Below are 27095 nucleotides of genomic sequence, written 5' to 3' on the forward strand. Positions count from 1 at the left end.
ATGAGACACACTGAGCTGGAGGAAGCACAAGCTGGAATCAAGATTGCCTGGAGAAATATCAGTAACCTCAGATATGCAGGTGACACCACTCTTATGGCAGAAAGTGAAGAGGAACTAAAGAGCCTCTTGATGAAAGTGAAAGAGGAGAGTGAAAAAGTTGGCTTAAAACTCAACATTCAGAAAACTAAGATCATGGCATCTGGTCCCATCACTTCATGGCAAACAGATGGGGAAACAGTGGAAACAGTGGCTGACTTTATTTTCCTGGGCTCCAAAATCACCGCCAGATGGTGATTGCAGCCATAAAATTAAAAGACGCTTACTCCTTGGAAGGAAAGTTGTGATCAACCTAGACATCATATTAAAAGGCAGAGACATTACTTTGCCAACAAAGGTCCGTCTAGTCAAGGCTATGGTTTTTCCAGTGGTCATGTATGGATGTGAGATTTGGACTATTAAGAAAGCTTAATGCTGAAGAATTGATGCTTTTGAACTGTAGTGTTAGAGAATACTCTTGAGAGGGCTGCAAGGAGATCCAACCATGGACCTCTGCTATAAAACCACTCACCAAATCCTCCTGGATTGGGACACACAGCTTTTGAGGTCAGGAGCCCACTATGTCACCCTTTGCCTGGCAAAGCAATAAAGCTATTCTTTTCTACTTCACCTAAAACTCTGTCTCCAAGATTCAATTTGGCACCAGTGTGCAGACGCCAAAATTTTAGCATCAATAGCTGCTTGAGAGATATCAAAGTGAAAAGAGATATGAGTTCTGTCTTCATTAAACTTACAATCTAGTGGAGCAAGATAGACATGCATGCATTTAATAATATAGGACAGAATACTGTTACTTTTGCAATGAGTAAGCAGTGGTTCTAGGAAAAACATCACAGGGTGATGTATTCCATCTTTAGAGAATGAGTCACTTTTTGTAAAAAGGTGTCTTGGAGCTAATCTATTTGAAATTGTTTGAATTTTATTTGGCAGAGAAAGTCAGAATGTTTTAGCTACAATTTTTCATCTGGAAAATATAGATAGCAGTATTTGTCTTTTTTACCAAAGCAAACGAGCTAGTGGTTCACAGGATTACTCAAAGTCAGCTTCTAATTAAATTACTAAACCACCTTGGTAATAGAAAGGGGAAAAATAACCTATTGATTAAGCCAGAGATGTAAGTATTGTTCTGATGTATTACACAAGGAGAGTTTAATGATGATTTTATGTCAAACTATCAACTCAAGCATAGTGTCTATTTTCCTAAAATAATAAATTATTTTTGTTGTTTCGTCACTAAGTTGTGTCTGACTCTCTGTGACTGCATGGGCTATAGCTTGCAAGTTTCCTCTGTCCATGTGATTTCCAAGGCAAGAATACAGGACTGGTTTGCCATTTCCTACTCCAGGGGATCTCCCCAACACAGGGACTGAATCCAGGTCTCCCACATTGCAGGCAGATTCTTTAGAATCTGAACCACCTGAGTAAATACTATCACAATTGATTTAAATTTTAAGACCCTCAGCTAATACCAGAGAAAGTCTTGGTAAAGTGGGGAACCCTCCTCCCACACACACGCTGGAATTGGGGACGAAAGCCTTTCTTGTGGTTTCATCTAGGGACCTTGCCTGCTCTGTAACCATTTGGCCTGTTCTAGTAGATAAGAGCAGAGAAGGCAATGGCACCCCACTCCATTGTTCTTGCCTGCAGAATCCCAGGGATGGGGGAGCCTGGTAGGCTGCCATCTATGGGGTCGCACAGAGTCGGACACGACTGAAGCGACTTAGCAGCAGCAGCAGCAGCAGCAGTAGATAAGAGAGGTTGCCTCATACTTTCAGATCAGAGAAATTAACCAAGGCTACAGATCTGATTCTCATGAAGAGTCTCTTGAGGCTAGGGTCTACCATGATCACTGAGAAATCCCAGGATGTTTCATTTCTCCACACACAATTAAACAAAGGATTTTTTCTTTAAGAGAATTAATACATTATAAATATGATTGTTCATGTATAATTGTATAATTAGCACAATATGGGAGCTTATAAATGAAAAATTTTACCTACATAAAACAGATTCATCAGAGTAATATTTTAAACCTTAAAGGACAATACTGGATTATTAACTCTACAAATAAACCCTACAAAAATTCCAAAGGATAATTTTAGTAGTTTTATTGAGTGTTGCTAACATCAATATTAAAGAAAAATGATTGGTATCATAAAAACAGTCGTCTTCCAAACCCATCATTGAACGTTCTACCTTGTGCTTTAGGGAGTCTGCAAATCACACTTCTCCTTTGCTGGCTAGTCTTCTGTTGGGTTCTTCCCACAGAGGGCACTAGAAAGAGACCAAAAGACTATGGGGGAAGAATGGACTTGCACACACTTGCCTGTTGTTACTGTCAGCATCACCCCAGCAGTGTTCCTTCTAGCAGCTGCAGTCAGCTCCTATAGCAGCAGATGGCTCCAATTTCCAACATTCTTTTAGACTCCCCCAGAGAACCTCATGATACCTTTCAAATATATGATTACTAGCCAGATAGCATCCAGCCTTACAGGTCTGAGAGCCAGGTTCTAACCTTCTGAGGCAAGATTCAGGCTCCTTTCTTAGGAGTCTGGACCCTGGCTTTGCTCTTTCAGCCTAAGGAGTGGTTAATTTTTCTTGCTATTACCTCTGTAACCCATTTTTCCTAGTTGACTATCCAGCATATGTTTAAGCAGCTTCCTATATTTTTTTCTTTAACTGGTATAGTTTCACTTTTCTGCTGTAACAATGACCCATAGAGAGTTAAAAATCGGAGGGCTCACCTAGAGGCATAATGTGAAGAAGATTCAAGACCTGTAACCAAGACAGATCCATAATAGAATTAAGATTTTATTTCTTAACCCTGAGCCTAGAAACATATGGATTTTAGTGTTAAGTCACCCAGTATCTGATGATGACTAGGATCAAATGGCTTAAATAATTTAGGACCCCTCTACTTGATGTGAAATATTTGGACAAGATTTATTCATATTTAGCTCCAAAATTCCATAACACTTACTGAAAAAATTTTAAGGCTATGCTAAAATATAGTGACATGTGAAAACATTTCTAATCAAAAGAGGTTTAACTTCAGGAGCAGCAACATCGAATCTAGTACACACACACACACTTACACACACAAGTACACACACGCACACTTATACACACAGACTCAGACTTTATGAGACTGAAAAGCACCCAGGAGTTAACAGATCTGGAACAATTAGAGTTAACCATCTTCTTCACTCATCGTAAGACAATTTATATGAAGCTCTTTTCTCTTCCCAACTGGAATTCCAAGTGAAAAATGAAAGTACATCATACATACTTCACACATATGTGAGGCAGTTATAATGAAATCTTTGTTTTTTGAAATTTTCACTTCTTATACAAGACTTTTCTCATGTATTTCCTTAAAATATATTAAAATTAAGATAAAGGAGGTTCCTTCCCATCTTTATTTAATCTGTTTGGGAATTTATGTTTTTATATGTTACAGTGTGTCAATTTGGTGAATTGTCTTGCTCAATTATTATATTCTCTAAATGCTGATTCAGGCCAATTTTATATACAACTTGTCTTTGATAAGAGGTAACAGCAGGTAAAATAAATATACAGAAGTACCAAAACAACCTTCAACAATAAGTTATATACAATGTTGTACACTGCATTCTGACAGCAGATTAATTTCTCTCTTTCCATGATCTTTATTTCCAAGGTGTCCCTTTTTAATGAATATTTCCAGACTAATAATAGCATGATAATTTAAAGTCAACAGTTGCTCAGGGCTTTCGTTTTGGCCATGCCTCAACAGGCCCTGCATCAGTTTTCTATAAAAATGAACGATCTAAAGCACATTCGAATCTTGCCTAACATTAAAGGAGTCTCTCCATTCTGCTTAAAGTTTCTGTCATTCACCTTTCCATTGGCGGATAGCCTAGTTTTTCTTGAAAGAAGCATTCATGCACTTGCCTGGGATTTTTAAGTTTCTCATGATTTTGTTGTTGTTGTTGTTGAATATTGGACGCTTACATGATGTGGCTACCCTGTAAATCAGACTCTCCAAGCCTCAGGTTTTTGTGTAGCTGATATTTGTTGTTGTTATTAATAATGCTGTTTGTTTGTTGACTTTCCTGAACCAATTCCATTAAGTCTCTATTCTTGGTATGTGTGGCCAATGAAACTCCCACTTGGTTGGCTTAGTAATCAACTAATGACCAGACAGAGATTTCATTAAATGCCTTGTTTCTGTTGGCCACTCACCCTTGCTAAGGGTCTATGTGTGTATCTTGGGAAGAACCTTTAATGCTCTGGCAGGAAGTTCATTTCTCTGCCTCACCTTCATTTCCACTTCTACTAACAGTTCATTCATGTTTTCCAGAATATTTTCTAATAATTGTCTTTAATTCCACCTTTTCTCATTTTACTTGAAACAAAATATTCATACAATTGAGATTATTAACAGATCTCACTGTTGCTATGAATAAACATGTGCTCAATTTGGAGAGTGTTCAGATGAAACTGGTCTTTGGGGGAAAACAGGAATGACTTACTAGGAAAAATATCCATGTAGCAGAAGTATGCATTTTTAAGAAGTTTTGGGTTTTTTGCTACTGTAATGGGATTGGGTAAATGGCATTATTGATCTTGTCTGCTTCTTACATTTGTCAGAAAACTCTGGGAACTCAATAAACACTTGTTGACTGATGACTTGGAAGTTCTTACTCTCTGTCAGGGGAGCCAAACAACCATTGTACATCATCTTTATTCATAGGACTATGCAGTGTCTTTTTTGTGTTCTGTTTATAAACTGATTTTGGAGGCAAATATATTAGTACATACACACATATTTAGTTAAAATTTCTCATATTTATATGTATGGGGATCAACTGTAATATGTGTTTCTGTTTGTATATATGTAATATTGTGAGTGAGATGGAAAAGGGAGAAAGGGGATGTCATAATTTATTCTTCATGACATTATATATGAATCTGCTTTTAAAACACAATGTTGCCTATACAGTTCTTATCAGTATTGAGTATCTGAGGAAGTAGATACTCTTTTAAATGCAGAGAGAATTGTTCATTCATTCTAGGATATTAATTCCTTCAACATAAAAGTATTTGGGTCGAATCACTTATAGATAATCTGTAAATCTCCACAAGACAACCCCAATACCAAGACAGGGTTCAGTTCAGTTCAGTTCAGTCGCTCAGTCATGTCTGACTCTTTGCGATCCCATGAATTGCAGCATGCCAGGCCTCCCTCCATCACCAACTCCCGGAGTTCACTCAAACTCATGTCCATCGAGTCGATGAAGCCATCCAGCCATCTCTTCCTCTGTTGTCCCCTTCTCCTCCTGCCCCCAATCCCTCCCAGCATCAGAGTCTTTTCCAAGGAGTCAACTCTTTGCATGAGGTGGCCAAAGTACTGGAGTTTCAGCTTTAGCATCAGTCCTTCCTAAGAAATCCCAGGGCTGATCTCCTTCAGAATGGACTGGTTGGATTTCCTTGCAGTCCAAGGGGCTCTCAAGAGTCTTCTCCAACACCACAGTCCAAAAGCATTAATTCTTCGGTGCTCAGCCTTCTTCACAGTCCAATTCTCACATCCATACATGACCACTGGAAAAACCATAGCCTTGACTAGATGGACCTTAGTTGGCAAAGTAATGTCTCTGCTTTTGAATATGCTATCTATGTTGGTCATAACTTTCCTTCCAAGGAGTAAGCATCTTTTAATTTCATGGCTGCAGTCATCATGTTCAGTGATTTTGGAGCCCTCCAAAATAGTCTCCCACTGTTTCCATTGTTTCCCCATCTATTTGCCATGAAGGGATGGCCATTTAAATGCCCTGATCTTGGTTTTTGGAATGTTGAGTTTTAAGCAAGCTTTTTCACTCTCCTCTTTAACTTTTATCAAGAGGCTCTTTAGTTCTACCTCTTTAGTCCCTCAACAATTAACCTTCTTAGTTCCAGAATTTGTCTGCTAGCTCTTCTCCTCTAGTTAATCCTCTCATTCTTTTCTACATCCTCCTTGGTACGGGGATAAAACGGGTACATATTCCTTACCAGTCTGGAATTCCATTACATTTAGGAAAACTATCTATCCTGTTGGAGTCATTATAAAAGGCATGGTCCAATATTCCCTCTATTCATGGGGCCCATGCCTGCGTTTTTTTACCCTGACTTTATGAGAATGTTCAAACTACCAAATGTTCAAACTGCCAAAGAATGTTCAAACTACCGCACAGTTGCACTCATCTCACATGCTAGCAAAGTAATGCTCAAAATTCTCCAAGCCAGGCTTCAACAGTATGTGAACTGTGAACTTCCAGATGTTCAAGCTGGATTTAGAAAAAGCAGAGGAACCAAAGATCAAATTGCCAACATCCATTGGATCATCGAAAAAGCAAGAGAGTTCCACAAAAACATCTACTTCTGCTTTATTGACTACGACAAAGCCTTGACCATGTGATCACAACAAAATGTGGGAAATTCTTAAAGAGATCGGAATACCAGACCACCTTACCTACCTCCTGAGAAATCTGTATGCAGGTCAAAAACAACAGTTAGAACCAGACATGGAACAAGAGACTGGTACCAAATTGGGATAGGAGTACATCAAGGCTGTTATATTGTCAGCCTGCTTATTTAACTTATATGCAGAGTACATTATGTGAAATGCTTGGCTGGATGAACTGCAAGCTGGAATCAAGATTTCTAGGAGAAAATCAATAACCTCAGATACACGGATGACACCACCCTTATGGCAGAAAGCAAAGAAGAACTAAAGAGCCTCTTGATGAAAGTGAAAGAGGAGAGTGAAAAAGCTGGTTTAAAACCCAACATTCAAAAAACCAAGATCATGGCATCTGGTCCCATCACTTCGTGGCAAATAGATGGGGAAACAATGGAAACAGTGGGAGATTTTCTTTTTTTAGACTCCCAAATCACTGCAGATGGTGACTGCAGCCATGAAATTAAAAGATGCTTGCTCCTTCGAAGAAAATCTATGACCAACCTAGACAGCATAATAAAAAGCAGAGACATTACCTTGTTGGTGAAGGTCCAACTAGTTAAAGCTATGTTTTTTCCAGCAGTCATGTATGGATATGAGAGTTGGACTACAAAGAAATCTGACTGCCAAAGAATTCATGCTTTTGAACTGTGGTGTTGGAGAAGACTGTTGAGAGTCCCTTGAACTGCAAGGAGATCCAACCAGCCAATCTTAAAGGAAATCTGTCCAGAATATTCATTGGAAGGATTGATTCTGAAGCTGAAACTCCAATATTTTGCCCATCTGGTGAGAACTGACTCATTGGAAAAGGCCCTGATGCTGGGAAAGATTGAAGGCAGGAGGAGAAGGGGAAGACAGAGGATTAGATGGTTGGATGGCATTACCAACTTGATGGACATGAGTTTGAGCAAGCACTGGGAGTTGGTGATGGACAGGGAAGCCTGGCATGATGAAGTCCATGGAGTTGCAAAGAGCTGGACAGAAGTGAGTGATTGAACTGAACTTTATTATGAGAAAACACATGCTGTGGACTGAATTGTGGAAAGGTTATGTGATCACTGTGAGAAAGAGGTGTCTGTAAGCCAGGAAGTGGATCTTCATTAGAACCTGATCATGCTGGCACCCTGAAGTCAGACTTCAGTCTTCAGAGCTGTGAGAAAGTAAGTTCCTGTTGCTTAAGCCATTACATGGTAATTGCCATAATAAGGCAATCCACACAGACACTCCAGTGCCCAATACCTTCTCAGGTTATGTAGTTTTACATAGTTTTCAAATTCTAGTTCTTAGTAAAGTATTTAAATGCATAGATACACTGACACATTTTACCTTTAATAAATTTTAAATATGATATATTGATGTCCTTATTAAATATACTTTGCCATTAAATGCATACTCGTGCTCAGTCATATGCAACTCTTTATGACCCTTTGGACTGCAGCCTACCAGGCTCCTCTGTCCATGGGATTTCCAGGAAAGAATACTGGAGTGGGTTGTCATTTCCTTCTCCAGGAGATCTTCCCTACCCAGGGATCAAATTCACATACCCTGTGTCTCCTGCATTACAGGCAGGTTCTTTACCACTGAGCCACCACAGAAGTCTCATAAAAGTCCATACCTAAGATAGTGGAACTTTTGATTGTTTTGTGTGTTTTGCATTCACTTTCTCACAAGTCAAATTTCATATGATCTTTTAAGTAGATAAATTTTTTCTTCTAAATCTTATTTTAGTATTAAACAAATGCTTATTGCAAAAAATATTTTGATCGTGCCAAGTATGATATACATGCTCAATCATGTCCTACTCTGCAACCCCATGGACTGTTGTTGGCCAGGCTCCTCTCTCCATGAAATTTTCCAGGTAGGAATCCTGGAGTGGGTTTCCTCCTCCAGGGGATCTTTGTGACTAAAGGATCAAACCCTCATCTCTTGAGTCTCCTGCATTGGCAGGCAGGTTTTTTACCAGTGCTCCACCTGGAAAGCCCCATTTTCAAGTTTACTCACTAACTGAAAGATATTTATTTAATTCTAGAAACTTAAATTAACCTACTTGCTAATACCACCACTCAAATGAAAATTTTAATTTGAAGGCACAAACATTTATCTAAAAATTTTCAATTTGTGGTGTCTTAATACTGCTCTCATTATTATTTCTGTACTTTGTTGCTGTTCTCACTTAAACAGAATCTTATGTATCAAACACTTAATCATTTTAAGTATAAGTAATTTAAAAATGATAAGCACATTAACATACTGTAATAGATTGGGCAATCCTGACATTTTGTGGTATAACATAATCACTTGAATTCGTAGAACTTTAAAAAATTAATTATTGCAGTATTGCTTAATATAATTCAGCACAAGTTTATTTTACACTTCTGCATTAGACTGAAACATCCAGAACATTTAACCACATATCTGGGTGCTGGGTCTCAGCTAAGCTGACACATAAACTAGCCATCAAAATTTGTCTGCTTTCCATTATCTATCACAACTGACTCTTCAGATTGTATGTGATTATGTAATATGGTCATTGGTGATATGGGGAACTGCAAAATGAAACGATTGCTGTAGGTTGGCATATCTGGTGAGGGAATCATTAATTTGTGTGATTATCAAACTTAAAGTTACCATGTAGAAGAATAAGAATTCACACCTCATCCATGTGACAGCCACACTCATTCTGTAACCACAGGATGACTTGTCTCTCACATCACTTCAAGCAATTCACTATTGCACTTAATAAAGTTAAACTTGCCCACTTTTGTAAATATCAAAGGAAGATACAGGCTACTAGACTGCACAGTATCTCTTCTGACCCTTCAGTTTCAGTGAGGCAGAATTTCAGGGACATATGGAGAGAGAAGTAGAGCCAGTAGAAAACTCACAAAGCTTGGTGAGGCTTCTCTGATCAAGCCTGGGTCCAGACTTAGCAGGGTGCCTGTCACATGGAAAATGCCTAATATAAAAATACCACACTGCTGTCTCCCAAGGGGCACAGACATCTAACATTTTAAGTTTTTCTAGCATCTCTCCCTCTCTTCCAACTAAAAAAGGTTTTGACTTATGTTGGGAGATCCTGAAAGCCAGAAACTGAACTGGGTGCTCTGGAAATGTGCAAAAGTTCTTGAAATAATGACTAGGAAGGAACCCTCCCATCCATGACAAGTGGGGAAGATGGATAATTTTTAAGACATATGTTATCATGGAAAATGTTAAGAGAAAGCAAGCTGATAAAGGAAAAATTGCCATCATTTTATTGCTTAAAATGATGATGGGTTTTGGTATTTTCATTGGTTTGTAGGATTTCTAAGATTACCCTTTTAGGTACATGAAAAGATACATATATTTAATATGCATGTTAATATACTTTTTAATGGGCCCACACTATATAGTCAACATAGTCATGCTTTCATTTTTAAAGCCAAAAACTCAAAGAAATATTTACTTAATGTACTAATATTAGAATAAATATTCAGAATTCTGAAAGGTGTTTACTCTTATTTGTCATTGTGAAGATCTGATCATAATTATGCTAAAATACACATTTTACAATGGAATTTTCACTCTGTTTTGATGTCTGAAAGGACAGTATTTAATATCCAGAATAAAACAGTATTATTAAAGTTTTGTTGTCAGGGTACTATTGAAAATCTAGTGAATTTTTTCTCAGAATATATGGACACTTGGAGCCTAGGTATAAGAATTTTAGTTGATGACTGAAAATTTTCTATTTCCATAATTTCCCAACAGAATACATCTCCAGAAGGCATATTCCATTTGAGTAGCAAAAGTTCCTTGTTAAAAGAGACCATAAGGAAGCACTATATTTTAAATGATTTTGCATAAGACCACGTGCAACTTCTGAAATTGCTGATGTTACAGAAGTAATTCCAAAATGAGAATAAGGGAGATATATGTTAAAACATAGAGGATCTTTAGTAATTATTAATAAAATAAGGCTATAGGATGGAAATTAGACCAGGCATGGCTTTACTCACCATCTATTTATATACTCATTTCAGTGAAATATATATTGAGTAACAGATGCTTTTGTGAATTATATTTTCTGTCTAGAAGTATCAGAAGCCGAATGAAATTTGATGTTAACAAAGCAACATCCAGTGCTTTCCAAAGCATGTTTTTTATAATATAGCCATTAGTTCAAAAGAGTGAGGTAACGTTACACGAGGACAATAGAAAGTTGTGTTCATCTGTTCTGCCTGCAGTATGTCTAATGTACTTTCTTCCATTATATGAAATGATCCAAAAATGCCATTTATGCTAGAAGAAGATGAGGTAGAAGTGTTGATTTATAGCTGTGTCTTCTTTAGCCCCAAAGAAGCTTTGTACCATCTAGAATCCTTGTGAATCACTCACCTATTCATTCCTAGGCTTCAAGAAATTCAAACTCATCTTTTACATAACATTTAACATTAACAAAGAAAATCATATTATTTAGCTCACATTTATGACTTTTGATCCCAAACTGGCCTTCAATGTATGCGATCTCTATATCTATCCTTTCATCACCCAACTCCCTTTTTCCATCTTCTTTTCTACTGTTTGATAATTCAGTGTTGCAAGTGAATTTAAGGTTCTTTCTTTGTGCCCCCCAAATTCAAAGTTGAAATGATAGGTAAGAAGTGAATGTATTGATAGAGAAACACACTTCACAGACAGAGTGTGGACCATCTCAGAAAGTGAGAGAGAAAGTCCTGAAATATGGCATGCTTAGTTTTTATGGGTTGGGTAATTTCATAGCCTTCCCTTGTAGCTCAGGTGGGAAAGCATCTGCCTGCAATGCAGGAGACCCAGGTTTGACCCCTGGGTCAGGAAGATCTCCTGGAGAAGAAAATGGCTACCCAGTCCAGTATTCTTGCCTGGAAAATTACATGAACAGAGGAGGCTAGTGGATTACAGTCCATGGGGTTGCAAAGAGTTGGACAACTGAGCAACTAAACACACAACAACGAGTGGGAGGGTTATTCCAGTTATTTGGGGGAAGGAGCTGGGATTTCCACAAATTAGGCCACCACCCAGTTTTTGGCATTTATAAGTGGCCTCAGAACTGTCATGGCATTGGTCAGTGTGTTATTTAGCATATGCTAATGCATTATGCCAAAGAATTGATGCTTTCGAACTGTGGCACTGAAGAAGACTCTTGAGAATCCCTTGGACAGCAAGGAGATTAAACCAGTCAATCCTAAAGGAAACTGGTAGGATTCCTTACACAGTTTGATAGGGAATCCATTGGGCCGAGTCATAGTCACCTATGTCTTAGAATGTACGGCCATTTGGAATCTATGGCTCGTTACCCACAACAGAAGTGACAGCTGGGAAACTGGTTAATTTATAATAAAGAAGCCATAGGAACAGGCTCCTTGATGTCAGGAGACCAACCTTCGGTACAAGATCTAGAGGAAACAAACTGACCTAATGTTAACTGTCCAGTCCAATACAAAAGCTATTTTTAGTAACAGGTCAAAAGCTACATAATGAGATGTCTTGAAGACTACAGGTGGGTCTCTCCTACCTTCTTTTGGTGTCTGTGCCAGAAGCTGTCTCTGTTACTTTCTGACTTTAAGTAAAGCTGTTGCTGCTACTGCTAAGTTGCTTTAGTCGTGTCCGATACTGTTCGACCCCATAGACAGCAGCCCACCAAGCTCCTCTGTCCCTGAGATTCTCCAGGCAAGAACACTGGAGTGGGTTGCCATTTCCTTCTCCAATGCATGAAAGTAAAAAGTGAAAGTGAAGTCGTTCAGTCGTGTCTGACTCTTCATGACCCCATGGACTGCAGCCTGCCAGGGTCCTCCGTCTGTGGGATTTTCCAGGCAAGAGTACTGGAATGGGTTGCCATTGCCTTCTCTGAATAAAGCTGTTACGCTGCTGTAAATACCTGAGCAATTTGGTCCCAGAGTGAATTCTTTCCTATGGAGATCACAAATCCGTAGCCAACACCAAACATTGTGAAAGAAAATCAACCCTGAGTATTCATTGGAAGGACTGATGCTGAAGCTGAAGCTCCAAAACTTTTCCACCTGATGCAAAGAGTCAACTCATTGGAAAAGCCCCTGATGCTGGGAAAGATTGAGGGCAGGAGGGGAAGGGGATGACAGAGGATGAGATGGTTGAATGGCATCACTGATTCTATGGATATGAGTTTGAGCAAACTTGGGGAGTAGTGAAGGACAGGGAAGCATGGCGTGCTGCAGTCCCTAGTGGCACAAAGAGTTGGACACGACTGAGCAACTGAACGACAAGAACTATGTATTACAATGAGCATATGATAAGGCTCAAGGTCTAGTGGAAGTTGAATCTTCCACCATCTTGCACCTATTTGGTTCTAATTAGTTTTTATCATGGCCTCCAGCTATGCCATTCTTTTCAAAGTTGTTTAAAAGAACTTGCCTCTTCCCTGCTGTTTCATAAGTAAAAGTCACCAATCATTCATTCTTAAGTGTGAGTTCTTCTCAGAAGCAATGTCATCTCTGATGCTTAAAAAAAATGTGATTATGGGCTTCAAGCCCCATTTCTCTCTCCTTTCCTGTGACGGCTTTCTAAGCCTAAACTGTTTCTCTATGTTGCCCTCAGCATGGACTTCAGTAACAGTTTCCCGCTCCACTTGCTCTTGTCTGCCACTCATCAGGCCATCCTGCAGCCCCATGCCAAATCTTTATCCAAGGAATCACTCACATGTGCTCTCAGACTGCCCCTGTCAGGGACCATATGGCTTCTGTCAGACATGGCTTCTGTTACCTATGGTGGGAAATGTCTGCCCACCGGGCAACTCTGCCTCTCCTGGGCACCAGGATCATAGACACTTATGCACTGTTGCTTTGGCAATGTGTCAGCATGATTGCCACTCATTTCTCCTGCTTTCGTTCAATACCACCATGTCCGCCAAGCCTTGCTGACATCACCTGCCAGGCACAACGGTGGACCACCTGGCCCTGTGGCTTCTGTCGTCTCTTTCCAAGAGCTGCTGGAAAAGAAGGTTCAGAATTTAAACCTATAAAGTGGTCTGTGATAACACTGGGGAAAAATGACCCCACTTCATCTCTTCATATTATACTCTGAAAAAGGGGTCTTAAAGGACCCTTCTGTTTCTCACTGAGATTTACTGAAGTGTGTTCATTTCTTACTCAAAAGCCCTGTTTTGCCTAAGTCCTACAAAAGAGTCCTGGGGAGTTTGGAGATGCTCAGATTTGAATACCGTAACTGTCATTGGTGATTTGTTGTATGAAGTGTAATGAGAAACAAGTGAATAAATTCATTAATGCTTGCTTTGGGTCAGTTTTCCTCAGAGACCCTGAAACAAGGATTTCTGAGCAAATAGTGAATGAATTAAATGTCCGTGGGAAAAAGCAATAAGGGCATGCAGAAGCAGAACCTAGCCAGGGAGAGGCCAAACAAAGCTGTGATTAAGTAAAATCTCAGCCCCAGTCTGATCCAGTGGGGAGCTCTGATGTGCAAATTAGGTTTCATCAGCATTTCGTATCAGAGGAGCTGGGCTCTCATACTTCCCACTAGTCATTGGCTGAGGCTACCCTAGCGTGGGCATGACAGAGTCAACTCCTAGACACTTTTAGCTGCCTGAATAGGTAAAGTGGCTCCAGCAACCAGGGCAGCCATTTGAGAGCAGCCATAGAAGCTGGTCATTAGAAGCAGAAAATCCCAAGGCATGTAAAATTCAAGGCAGGCATGGACAGACAGGGTTAACAATATCCATGGGCATCATGGCAGCAGAATACTGACTGGTGCACTATGCTGTCTTGGTTGCCTAGGATGAGAACAAAACAATTCTGGGACTAACACAGCCAAAGAGGCCCAAAGCTGTCAGAATTTCACATGCATTAGAGTTCAAAAGATCATTTTTGTTCTTTTGCAAACTAAACTTGACCTAAAGGATTTTCTAAGATTTATTTCATCGAATCATCTATTTTTTGAAGCTGAAGTAACCTTAGTGACTATGGACAACCTCGCACTGGTTGGCTTCCCCCACCTGCAAATACCTAGAAAACATCTAAATAAGTTAAAATGTTAACTTCAAGATGTTAAATAAATCACTAATACAACAGTTATAGCAGGTGTCTTTGTTAGTATCTTTTACATTATTTTTGTAACGGTTATTTAACTTGCAAAATATTTCAAACATATAGAAAGAACAGGAAATAACAGATACCCATTCTCTCATTATTAGTTTAGATACACAATAACATTAGATTAAAATTGGTGGAGCTGTGGTTTCTGTATCAAAAAAGACAATATTATAAATTCACCTAGAGTGTCAGACTCCATTTTCACCAGTATTCCCAGTAATTACTTTGCCTCTGGAAAGAACCAGTGTCTGAAGAAGTCATGTATTATTCCTTAGCTTTTTTTGTATAATTTTCCTATATTATATGTAGAGGCTATACACACATGAGTATTATCACATGCCTGTGTCTATTTGCTGATAAATTGTTTCACTCAACATTTTTTTTTTTTTAGATTTATTCTTTTGACACTTTTACATTTAATTTATTTGTTTGGGCAGTATATTGGATGCTGAGTGTTTCATAACATTTCCTAAGTAAGGTACACAGTTATGTTGTATTCCTATTTGATTGTTGCTCAAAACAGTGCCATTTGAATTTTGTATCTGCTGTATATCTGATCAGTTTTCCCGTAGCAGATGTGGCTTTGCTAGGTTGTACTGTATGCATGTTTCCACCTTTCTAGAGTTATTTTTTATAAGTTTATTCTTTGAAAACCTCACTCACAAAAATAATTTATGGATTCTTTAAAAAATATTTTATTATAAAACAATTCATTACTTAATGTTCCTGAAGCATTATCCTTAAAATAGTGGACAGCCAACATCTGCTGGATCATGGAAAAAGGAAGAGAGTTCCAGAAAAACATCTATTTCTGCTTTATTGACTATGCCAAAGCCTTTGACTGTGTGGATCATAACAAACTGTGGAAAATTCTGAAAGAGATGGGAATACCAAACCACCTGACCTGCCTCTTGAGAAACCTATATGCAGATCAGGAGGCAACAGTTAGCACTGGACATGGAACAACAGACTGGTTCCAAATAGGAAAAGGAGTACGTCAAGGCTGTATATTGTCACCCTGCTTATTTAACTTATACGCAGAGTACATCATGAGAAACGCTGGGCTGGAAGAAGCACAAGCTGGAATCAAGATTGCCGGGAGAAATATCAATAACCTCAGATATACAGATGACACCACCCTTATGGCAGAAAGTGAAGAGGAACTCAAAAGCCTCTTGATGAAAGTGAAAGAGGAGAATGAAAAAGTTGGCTTAAAGCTCAACATTCAGAAAACAAAGATCATGGCATCTGATCCCATCACTTTGTGGGAAATAGACGGGAAAACAGTGGAAACAGTGTCAGACTTTATTTTTGGGGGCTCCAAAATCACTACAGATGGTGACTGCAGCCATGAAATTAAAAGACGCTTGCTCCTTGGAAGGACAGTATGACCAACCTAGACAACATATTCAAAAGCAGAGACATTACTTTGCCAACAAAGGTCCGTCTAGTCAAGGCTATGATTTTTCCAGTGGTCATGTATAGATGTGAGTGGGACCGTGAAGAAAGCTGAGCACTGAAGAATTAATGCTTTTGAACTGTGGTGTTGGAGAAGACTCTTGAGAGTCCCTTGGACAGCAAGGAGATCCAACCAGTCTATTCTAAAGGAGATCAGTCCTGGATGTTCTTTGGAAGGACTGATGCTAAAGCTGAAACTCCAATACTTTGGCCACCTCGTGTGAAGAGTTGACTCATTGGAAAAGACTCTGATGCTGGGAGGGATTGGGGGCAGGAGGAGAAGGGGATGGCAGAGGATGAGATGGCTGGATGGCATCACTGACTCGATGGACTTGAGTTTGGTTGAACTCCAGGAGTTGGTGATGGAGGGAGGCCTGGCATGCTGCAATTCATGGGGTCACAAAGAGTTGGACACGACTGAGCGACTGAACTGAACTGATGATATGGTGATAACCGCTACATCTAAAGGGTTAGTCGTTATTTCTCCTGTTTTGAAGATGAGAAGACTGAGGCTCATAGAAATTAGATCATTTTTCTAAGACCAGAGAACTTGTTTCCTGGTTCAGTGAATTCACATCTGATATTTACAGCTTAATATAGCTTGGCAGCATTTATTTTTTGAGAATTATGTGACAACAAAACTTTTTGATATTCACTCAGAACATAAATAGGATCTTCAGTTTTCCCTCCAGTTTCTAATATTATGTCAGCAATTTTGACCCTGATATGGGATTCAGCTGGAACTCTCATTTTGTCATCTTCCTTATATTCTGTTCTACTTAGGGAAAATCATGTTGCTGAGACAGGATGTAAAAACAGCCATGTTACTGCCTATCTAGAGACAATACAGTGTGGGATCCAGACTCCAGATTCAGTTATGAGCTCTGCCAGTATTACTAATATGATCACACACAAATTACTTAATTTTAATTTTCTCATCTATAAAATGGGGATTGTAATAGCACTCAGTTCACAGTATTGTGATGATTAAATAGATCACAGCGTGCCAGGGAAATGTACCTGTCATATAGGAGGCATTATATGCTTGTTTGTGTGTGTGTGTATATGTGTGTGTGTGTGTGTGTGTGATGTCTGACTCTTTGTGCCCCCATGGACTGTAACCCAACAGTCTCTGCCCATGGGATTTCCCAGACAATAACACCAGAGTGGATTGCCATTTCCTTCTGACCCAGGGATCAAACCAACGCTTCCTGTGTCTCCTGCATTGGCAGGCTGATTCTTTACCCCTGAGCCACCTGAGAAGCCCGTATGTTTGTTTAATATTACTGTTATTCCAACTTGGGAATACAGTATTTAGTTAGTGCATATTCAGCATTAGGTTCCCCAGGAGGTGATGTTTTTCTGCACTCTCCAGTCAGTACACCAGGATCATGTTTACAAAAGAGCTGTCAAGTCTTCCCCAAAATATTCTTTTTCATGGACATTTTTAAAGATTTTATTGAGGTATAGTTGATTTGCAACAAGGTGTTAATTTCCAGTCCAGCAAAGTAACTCAATTGTTGCATACAGTTCTCTGTACTGTATAGTAGGAACTTGTTGTTTATCCATCTATACTAGTTTGCATCTGCTAATTCCAAGCTCCCAGTCCTTACCACTTGGTAATCACAAGTCTATTCTCTATGCCTTTGGGTCTCTTTCTGTTTTACAGATATATTCATTTATGTCATATTTTAGAATCCACATATAAGTGGTATTATAGGCTATTTGTCTTTGTCTGCCTTACTTCACTTACTATAATAATCAATCTCTAGGTCTATCCATGTTACTGCAAATGCCATTATTTCATTCTTTTTATGGCTAAGTAGTATTCCATTATTGGAGAAGGCAATGGCACCCCACTCCAGTACTTTTGCCTGGAAAATCCCATGGATGGAGGAGCCTGGTAGGCTGCAGTCCATGGGGTCGCTAGGAGTCGGACACGACTGAGCGACTTCACTTTCATTTTTCACTTTCCTGCATTGGAGAAGGAGATGGCAACCCACTCCAGTGTTCTTGCCTGGAGAATCCCAGGGATGGGGGAGCCTGGTGGGCTGCTGTCTATGGGGTCGCACAGAGTCGGACACGACTGAGGCGACTTAGCAGCAGCAGTATTCCATTACACACACACACACACACACACACACACACACAGTACATCTTTATCCATTCACCTGTCACTGGGCATTTAGATCGCTTCTGTCTTGGCTTTTGTAAATAGATCTGTTACGAACATAGGGGTGCGTATATCTTTTCAAATTACAGTTTTGACTGGGTGTTTGCCTAGGAGTGGGATTGCAGCATCATATGGGAAGTGCTTTAGTTTTCTGAGGAAACTGCACACTGTTGCTGCATCCGTTTACATTCCCACTGAGTGTAAGGGAGGTGCCTTTCTCCACACCCACGTTCATGGATTTTATTAAGGCAAACAAGTTGTAGGATTGAGTATGACATTTATGACACAAGAATATGAACAAAATGGAGTTTTTCAAATAGTCACCCCAAGTTAAAGCAATATCTAGTAAACACAAATACCCCTCCAGAGTGACTGCAGTGTGATTCTGCTCTGAGGAACCAGTAAAATGCTTAATACCATAGGGCTGTAGCAGCTGCCTGTTATGTGACTGTCTCTGTAAGACATGGATTAAAACAACTGGTGAATTTCCAGGGAAATGCAGATGGAATCTCATTTACATGTATCATTTAATAATAAAGATAGTAATAAAACACATCTAATCATGTATTCCTATAAACTTTCCTTTCTTCACATATAAGCCTCTGTGCTCCCTTCATCATTTCTTGTTTGCCACCCATTTTCCTTCAATTTGGCTTCTTTCTTTAGGGCTCTTTTTATTAAAACATGAAACAAAAGAGCTCAGAAAGCATTAACATCTAAACCGCACTGGCTGATCATTTCAGTAACTGGTTTTAGCTATAATGAAGGGATAGCCATCACACAGTTAAAACAATGAGCCATTTCTGTCTCATTTACTCATGCTTTTCGTGTCTTTAAGCACAGCTGCCCATTCTCGTTGGTAGAGTTCTCTGGCTACCCATTTTATCTTATTTGAAATTTCATCTTCATCTGCCTAACAAAGTATTCTGTTCACTTCCATTTTTTATTATCCCTTCCCTTATCATAATAACTTCAATGGCTTCATCTGCCTCCCAAATTTAAATACCATTTCTCTGCTGATAACTTTGAAATAGATGTCTTCAGTCTCAACTGGAACAGAAACCAATGTGAGCTTGTCCTGGAAATACAAGTTGAGCTTTACATATGTTGAGAAGTCCTTAAAATTTTAACTTAGGAAATAATTATTTCTGATTTGTCTTTGTGTCTGATTTGTCTTTTTACGTCTGCAACATGTACACATCCTTCTGATGTTAAGGATTTAGGTGGTACTTGATATATATAAAATGAATGAATGAATGTCTTAAATTCTTATAAAATGCAAAAGCAGCTGCTCTATTTGCCTGTTTGGATTACCAAGTGTAAATGTATTAATGCTAAGTGTAAATTTTAAGGCATCTCTTCATAAACAAAAACGTTTTCATCATCATTTATAAAATTCAGCAAGAGAGTTCTATGTGGCCCTGAAGACCATGTCACATGTTCCTAAGAAGTTCTCAGAACTGTAGTTCATTATCCAGCTGTTCTGTGGTTTATGAAAATTACTTTCCCTGGAAGAACTTACAGCTATAATCACTCACTCACTCAAAGATCAGTTAGTGTAGTTGAGTTGACAATGTAAAGTCAACACTCCCCAACATCTTCCCTTTCCATTACTGATCTGTGATTTAACAGTGATTTCACATTTGTTGTGTCTTGTTCTTGCTCTTTTAAGATAAAGCCTTAACTGATATTACAAAGACTACATTAAGACCTGCATTTCTAGGAAACTGATACATTTATTAATAAATAAATTATATGATTTAAGATGATTTGACTTTAGTAAATTATGAACTCAAGGGATTTTATCAGTTTGGTGACAAGGATATGCTAAGTGATTTCTCAGGTTTTTTCTCCACTAATTCCTAACAATAAGTCAATGAAAGGTGTTATTATCCTTGTTTTGGAAGTGAGGAAACTGCACAAGGTGTCTGGAAAGAACAAAAAGAGCCAAGGAGAGTGTGTAAGTAGTGATGCAAATGGGAAAGAGAGAAGAACCAGAATAAAGTAGTTTTAGGGATGTTGGATTAAAAAGTTTTTTGAGAGTACTGGTCCATTAAGTATCAGAGAGAATTACGTAAGTTGAGATGGGGAAGTGGTAATTCGATTTGGGAGTTAGAGAGTTCTGGTGGACTTGGTAAAACTCACTTTAGTGCAAAAGCAGAGAAGGGCACCAGAGTGCTCGAGGTAGAAGAATGAATGGGAGATGAGAAGCTGACCAGAAAATGTACATCATCTGGGAAAACTTGATGCAAAGGAAAGACACGGACAGAATAATTGCTCAAGAAAGTATCTCAAGAGGGTTTTCATTTTCGTTGTGATTGTTGTTATTTTGCTCTTTTTTTTGGTTAATTAGAAAAGTGATATTGACTAAAAAATGTATGAGATGATTACAAGCAGGAACCAAGAGAGGAAGCAAACTGAAAACCCGGTAAGTAGGTGTGATGATAGAGAAGGACACTAAGGTGATGGGAAGGTACCAAAGCCCCGACGCAGGGCTCAGTTTCAGTCAGGAGTAACAAGCAAAGGATTGAATGTCAGAGGAAGACCAAGGCAACTATTTAAAAAAGTGAGTTGAGGGTAAATTGCAATAGGGACAAAGTAGAAGGAACCCCATGACCCCGAGACTTAGAGTCTGATGAATCTAATCAGTCAGTCAGTCAGTCATGTCTGACTCTTTGTGACCCCATGGACTATAGCCCATCAGGCTCCTCTGTCTGTGGAATTTTCCAGGCAAGAACACTGAAGTGGGTAACCATTTCTCTTTTCCAGGGGATCTTCCCAACCAAAGAATCAAACCCAGATCTCCTGCACTGCAGGCAGATTCTGAGCCACCAGGAAAACTCCTGATGAATCTGATCAGCACTTCAGCAAACAAGGATATTACAGGCTCTGCAACAGGATATTTCAGATAATCAGGGAAAATTCCAAGCCAGTTAGGTGCACACATGGCAAGCAAGTTATGCCAGCAAGGGTTAACCAATAGTTCTGGTTTGCTGAAAACTTTCCCATTGCAAAGAAAGGCCTTTCTCTAGAACTGGCCCCTGGCTGTCTCCTGGGAGATAAGCTTTGAGCCCTCAGAATATGCTGCCTGAGAAGAATGTTTTCATGTGACCAGATGAGTTTATCCTAACAATGTGATTTATGGATCACACCTGTTTTTGCTCTCAGGGAATGAGGCCTGAGAATCTGAGGCCAGTCACGTGGGGACCACCTGCCTCCCCAATAAAAATCCTAGACATGGAGGCCTGAGTAGCTTCCCGTGTGTGGTAACTTGTCAGTCATGTTGTCATACATCCCTTCTGGAAAAAGCAAATGTGTTCTCATATGATTCCACTGAGAGCGGTCACCTGGAAATTTGCTCCTGGCACCTCCTGGACATCACTCCATACACCTTTTGGCTTTGCTGATTTTAATCTCTGTCCTTTCACTGTAACAAAAATGTGGCCATTAGTACAATAGCTATCCTGAGGCCCATGAGTTCTTCTAGCAAATCATCGAACCCGAAGGTGACTTTGGGGATCCTGTCCAACAGGTCAGTGTTATTTACTACTCTGGCAACCCACTCTAGTACTCTTGCCCGGAAAATTCCATGGACGGAGGAGCCTGGTAGGCTGCAGTCCATGGGGTCGCTAAGAGTCGGACACGACAGAGCGACTTCACTTTCATTTTTCACTTTTATGCATTGGCGAAGGAAATGGCAACCCACTCCAGTGTTCTTGCCTGGAGAATCCCAGGGACAGGGGAGCCTGGTGGGCTGCCATCTATGGGGTCACACAGAGTCGGACACGACTGAAGTGACTTAGCAGTAGCAGCAGAAACTGTCTGCCCTTATAGTTTAGTCGTTTGTTTGTTTACTGTTTATTTAGGCATGCAGTTCCCAACTGTGGCCCAGGTACTGTACTAGGCAGAGAACATGGAGTGGTGAGCCTCGTTCTACAGGGTAGCCTCATAGAGCTCAGAAGAACTACAGAGCAAACTGACAATCCCAAGGATGACAAGTGCTAATCATTAAATACAAACAAATCCACCAAGAGACAGAGTGGCTGGGAGAGTGAGAGGGGTGGGCAATGTAGATGGTGTGGTATCCATAGGAAGAGATGCTTTCTGGAAGGAATATAAAAGGATACAGGTAGAAGAAAAGCAAATGTAAAGGCCTTGATGGTGGGAATGAGTTGAGTATTTCCTTTTAAATAAAAAAAAAAAAAACTACTTTGACTAGTTTTGTAGAATAAATGAATGAGAAGAAAGTTGGTAAGGATTTAAATCAGAGCTTGGAGGATATGATATGTTATCTAAAAATATTTTTTCTTTATATTCTGTGTTCACATGTATAATCTCTCTGACTTTGACATATGGAAATTTTTTACTTTAACTTTGTCTTTATTCTCTTATGTATTTTACTTGATGTTTTGATATAGCAAACTACTTGATTTGATATAGCAATTATTAATCATTGATACCATGTTAACCAATTGTATTTGCATTTGAACCAAAAACACACGGAGAGTATAATGCTGTTGGACACATGTCTTAATTTTTATATTTTGTAGCATAGCAAAGATGGTTTGAATTTATAATACAGTTTTCCACAGAATTTTAATAATATTTCTCAAAATCTCTATGGTACATAATTCCTATCCAATTGAAAGCAATTAAGGGATATATAAATAGGATATAAGAAATCATCTATAAGCTTTTCACATTGAATTACTGTCTTGTTTAAATACTTCTTGATATAGACACTCATTAATGATATTCCTCTTTCCTCAAGCACCTGTTCCTGGTAAAAACAAGGGCTATATTGATTTGCTGCAATTTATCTTCTCCCAGGATTTTTGTCTTGACAGTGTGAGAAGATTAATTGGAATTAATGGCATTTGCACAGCTAATTAAAGTCACTCTTCCTAAAGTCAAATCAATTCCTTTAATCAGAGGAGTGACAAAGCTTTGCTTGCTTTTACAGTCTGCATGTAAATGTTCCCTGGATGAATCAGAATCTTTGCAAGCATTAGGTATAGAATACAGTAACCACTTGGGTTGCCAGGAATTTCTCTGGCATTTAGTAATTTACAAAACATCGCTATGCCACTTACATATACACTATGGATGTTCTGAACCATATGCAATTCAAAAGAATTAATTTACATGTGTTTTGCATATAGTTCATTATAGAGCTGCTTACAGTGGTTGGCATCCATATGCATAGATTCCCAGGATAATTCCTAGCCAAGTTCACATAATATGAGAGGAAGCAGAGGGTTAGTCATTATTGGGTTAATTTAGGCATCAAACTGATGTTTAATTTGCTTTGTCCGATTTTACCAAATTCTATCAACTCCTTTCTCCACATAGACTATGTATTTCTAGGAAATGTGTTGATCAGGGACTGAATAATTCAGACAAGAAGAGGACACATTTCTAAGAGAAAGTTTAGAGAGATGCATCAACATTTTTGTCTTGTTTTGCTGGTCAGTGTCAATGTGACAGTGATATAGCAGCAAACATGGGAGGGGAGTGTGGGGATGGGGACCTGTACATTCTCTTTCCCCGTTTTGTTATGTTAAGTATTCTTTGGTCTGTGATGGTATGAACAGTCAAGCATCTATCACATGTCCATGGCTCTGTTTTTATATTGGATGCTAACTAGACACAACTTACTGGCTGGGTCACTGAGCCCAGTCAAAGCTATAGTGTTCTCTATAGGCTTCAACATCTTTAATCATCTTTAATCAACATCTTTAAGCTGCTGCTGCTGCTGCTAAGTCGCTTCAGTCGTGTCCAACTCTGTGCGACCCCATAGATGGCAGCCCACCAGGCTCCTCTGTCCCTGGGATTCTCCAGGCAAGAATACTGGCACCTTGCCTCAAATATGCATAAAGCCTCACCTTGCCTTTCCAGAAGTTTCTCTGAAAAAGAGCTGATGCACTCACGAATACGTGACTCCAAAATTCAGGGAACTACTGCCTCATGGATCAACTCTTAAACCACAGGTGACAGGAAGTGATATATAAATCTATAACATTCCATAGGCTCTTAAGAGGTCCTGTTAATAACAGTAACTTAACCAAGTATATTTTAAAGATCTAATTGGCTTGTATTCAGTGATTCATAGATCAGACACCATCCCATCTAACAAGCAGAAGAGAGCTCCAAAGGCTACAGAAAGGGAGAAGTTTTCTAAGACAAGATAAGGAAGTCATAAGCAAACCAAAAAATGACTTCAGATGAGGTCATCTCCCTTTGAGGAAGACATGATTGTCGTTGCAGCCATAATTAGCCTCCATCATGTTGCATTATTATCTTTTCTTTTTAGTGGTTGGAATAATTCAATTCTAATTTCTTATCAAGTTTGATTGGAGTGTATTGTTGTTGTCCATATTCATTATACCGTGGATTAGATCTCTAGGGCTTATTTACTATTCATTGAAAGTTCATGCGTTGAACAACATCTATCCTGTCGTCTCAACCCCAACCCCTGCTAACCACCTGCTAACGGTTTTACAAGTTTGGCTCTTTGAGAGTCCACATACGAGTAATATCATACAGTACTTGTCATTTGCTGTCTGATTTATCTCACTTAGCATTGTGCACACAAGATACACATCCCTGTTGTTGCAAATGCAGGATGTTCTTCTTTTTCATTACGGAATTATAGTCCATTATATATATGGAAGGGGGGCCGAATACTTTTGCACTAAATCATGATTTTCAGGTGAAAAGGCACTGGTTAATGCCTTCATGTGGAATGAGGTTTAAGGGAGTTTGGGAAATGAGATCCCAGAGATTACTTGTGGAAATTTAGGAAAGAAAGAGATAGAAACCCCATTAGATACTGTTGACCTGAATAGACTGTCAGATATTTTCCCAGCAAAGATGAGTTTATTTAGGATTAGCAGAATATTGTGTTTTGAGGCCTGCAGCCAAGTCAGGCTAAGGGCAGGTCCCCTATACAGCCAGGGAAGTAGAACTCTTTTATAAAGGGAAAAAGGAAGTTGGGAAGGCCAAAATAAACCAAGTTCATGACTATTTATTGACTGATCCTTGCCAGAAAGGAAGAAGAGTCTCTTTTTCCTGCTGGGTTTTGCTATGGTCATAGGGCATAAGAACTCCCTACCAGCATCTGGTCTCACAACTCCATTTAATTGAGACTTCTATTTGTTAATTTTTTTATAGTACCCAAGCTATTCGCTTATGTTTCTTAAGGAGATAGTAATCTGAGGCCAATTTGAGGAGGATTATTTACCACTGGTAAAATAAAGTTACAAAGCTATAGATATGCTCAAACAAATAATTTTTAAAAGTACAACTCAATCTTAAATGTATATACATATATATTTTATTTTTAGGAAACCGTGACCCATCTATAAAATTCTGTCTGCCTAGGTGATATAACATTCCTTACGTCCTATCCCAGTTCTAATAACGAGAGTGAATTTGCTACCTTTTATTTCTCTTACTTTCTATCCATTTTTGGTAAGAATTCTTCATTTTTCTCAGATCAAAACTCAGAAAATCTGTATGTGTGTATAAATGCTAACCAAATACTTTTATACTTATACTTTGAGTCTTCATGGTAGAGAAGAGATTTTATTTCCCCTATTTTTCTTCCAGATTATCTGAGGATGTAAAGAGGAATTTATTCCACCATAATTGTAAGAAGTCTGTAGCTCTTTCTTTGCAGGAAATAATGCTTGGGGAACTCAAACAAAAAACAAGCCAAAAAAAAAATAATGAAGGCAACGACATAGCTTTAATACACTTGCCCACAGATATTCCCTTTCTTGTTTCTCTTCATATAAAGTCCTTCAGTCCAGTGATATGTGTGTGTGTTTTGTTTTTTACTACTTCTTCACTTTTGCAGCTTCCTGTGTTTCTTACTGGAAATTATAACCCATCAAATGGATAAACTAATTCAGACAGGGCAGGCCCAACAGCAGTTTGCTGCTGCTACTGCTAAGTCACTTCAGTCGTGTCCGACTCTGTGTGACCCCATAGACGGCAGCCCACCAGGCTCCCCCATCCCTGGGATTCTCCAGGCAAGAACACTGGAGTGGGTTGCCAGTTCCTTCTCCAATGCATGAAAGTAAAAAGTCAAAGTGAAGTCGCTCAGTCATGTCCGACTCTCAGTGACCCCATGGACTGCAGCCCACAAGGCTCCTCCATCCATGGGACCCTCCAGGCAAGAGTACTGGAGTGGGGTGCCAAAGGGGAGCCAAAATACTCTATTCTTTCCATTATGTAGAAGCATATTTTCCCTTTGCCTTTTAGTGATGGGGTCCCCGGTTTTGAGATAGCGAGCTGAGCGAGTGTGTGAATGTTTCTCACTTCCTGCCTCTCTGGCCTTATTGTTCTGATTTAACCACTGGTACTTCCATTGGTAGAAAAGGTTCCTGAGGTTTTATGGATATTTCCACACTGATGAAACTTTCGATCTCTTACTTTTTAAGGAATGTTTAAATGGGAAGTTCAAGTAAAAAATAATGAAGCACTGGAAGTTTAATAAGCATCTTATGTGGAAGCCCAACTTTGCTTTAGGTATCCTCTCCCTGATTATGACCAGGTAATGATCTGAGGTCCACTCTACTTTAAAGGGTAGCTAAGCAGTGTGAGGAAGACTCATGGAACCTAGTATGGTATTTCCTGTCATAATCCAGAGAAGATACAAAAAAGATTATCTTATATTATATTATATTTTATTATATCATAAATCCAGTTTCTTGCTTACTTCCATATGTACTAAATATAGGCTGGGATTTGAAGTGGACCTTAAGCTAAGATAAAGGTTTGATTAAAAAGGATGGAAAGAAAGTGTATATAAAGCACTCCATAT

Source organism: Bos indicus x Bos taurus, chromosome 8 (assembly GCF_003369695.1).
Source record: "Bos indicus x Bos taurus breed Angus x Brahman F1 hybrid chromosome 8, Bos_hybrid_MaternalHap_v2.0, whole genome shotgun sequence".
NCBI lineage: Eukaryota > Metazoa > Chordata > Mammalia > Artiodactyla > Bovidae > Bos > Bos indicus x Bos taurus.